A 1,661-nucleotide genomic window follows, 5' to 3' on the forward strand; every position below is an offset into this window, starting at 1 on the left:
CGAGCACCCCACATCCTCCATGAGCCCCGTGGGCCAAGTTCCAAGATCAGTGGTTTTCAACCTTCCTCATGCCACAACCCTTTCATACACTTCCTCCTGTGTGGTGACCCCCAACCATAACATTGTTTTCGTTGCTGCTTCAAAACTGTCATTTTGCTACTGTCATGAATCGGGTGACCCCTGTGAAAGGGTCGTTCAACTGCAAAGGGGTCTCGACCCACAGGTTGAGAACCACTGTCCAAGATGGAAAAGGGACTGACCAGTGGGGAGAAGCGCTCCCTAAGGCCCCCAACACCCTGGAGCACAGGCAGTAAAGGTGGGATTCTCGCTGAGGCCCCACTGCCAGGGACCAAGCTCTCTCCTGAGCAGTTTGCCATAATTCTGTCACTCTGCCCCCAGGACTCTGCAGTGGGCTGGGCATCATTTGGGCCCCTTTCCAGATACAGAAACCAGAGGCTCAGAAAGGCAAAATGGCTGGGCCAAGGCTGAGAGACAAGATGATAGCAAAACCAGGCTTGGGCATTAGTCTACTAGTTCCAAACCCGTGTACTCTCCATGTGAGGTGTCCACCAGCAGGTACACAGTACCACCACCTCCACCACCACCCCCCAACACTCCTATTCCTGAGATGAAACCATTTCAGGAGCTTTGGCCCCACTTGAAGTTTCCAGTATGAAGTTCATTTTGATGGGACCCCAATTGGCTGATAAGAGAGAGATACTGACCATTGGAGAAGCGGTACCTTATTCGGCCTCTAAGGTCCATAGTAGCAAAGGGTGCACTGGGCTCAGAACAGAAAACGAATTCACCCTTTAGTCCAGCAAGAATCACGACCCAGACCCCGAGTGGAGGGCCCCTGGCTGAGGGTGGCACCCTTTCCCCACCATTTGCTATGGCACCGAACCAAAACCAAACTCACTGCAAGTTGATGCCCACTCATAGTGACACTGCCCCCTGTGAGTGTCTGAGACGGTAATTTTTTATGGGGAAGTTGGAATCCTTGTCTTTCTCCCCTGGAGAGGCCAGTGGTTTTGAACTGCTGACCTTGAGGTTAGCAGCCCAATGTGTAACCCACTGTGCCACCAGATGCCAGTGTGCAAAGGCATGGCCGCAGCAAAGGATCCTTTAGCAACAGCTTTCAAGAAAGTTTCTGCAGAGCAGGACAAGCCTCGAACCCCTTCCCCTTTAGGCTGTTTGATGTATTACGGGATGGTTGGGAAGTAGTGTAGACCAGAGACAGAGAAAGAGGTACATACAGAGACAGGAAAAGAGAGATGCGAGACACACGGAGGAACAACGAAATGGGCCACCAGGAGATATGGAGACAGGGCGTGCACACACACACATACACACACACACACACACACACACACATTCCCAGAAAAGCAGAGGGAAAAAGGCTAGGCATGTGGCAAATGAAAACAAAGGTGAGACGGAGAAACAGGGAAAGGAGGAGGGGAAGGGGTAGGAGGGAGAACGGAGGGAACAGGAGGGAAGGAAACAGAACAAGGAGTTGGGGAGAAGGCAGGGGGTAGGTGGCCGTGGGCGGGCCGGGCAGCAGGAGAGTGGATTTTGAATCAGAAGGCTGGCCTTCTGCTCTGTGAATCACAAACCCGTCCCTCTTCTGCTTGTCTCTGATTCATCTCCTGTCCCCAGGGACC

This window comes from Tenrec ecaudatus, chromosome 12 (assembly GCF_050624435.1).
Source record: "Tenrec ecaudatus isolate mTenEca1 chromosome 12, mTenEca1.hap1, whole genome shotgun sequence".
NCBI lineage: Eukaryota > Metazoa > Chordata > Mammalia > Afrosoricida > Tenrecidae > Tenrec > Tenrec ecaudatus.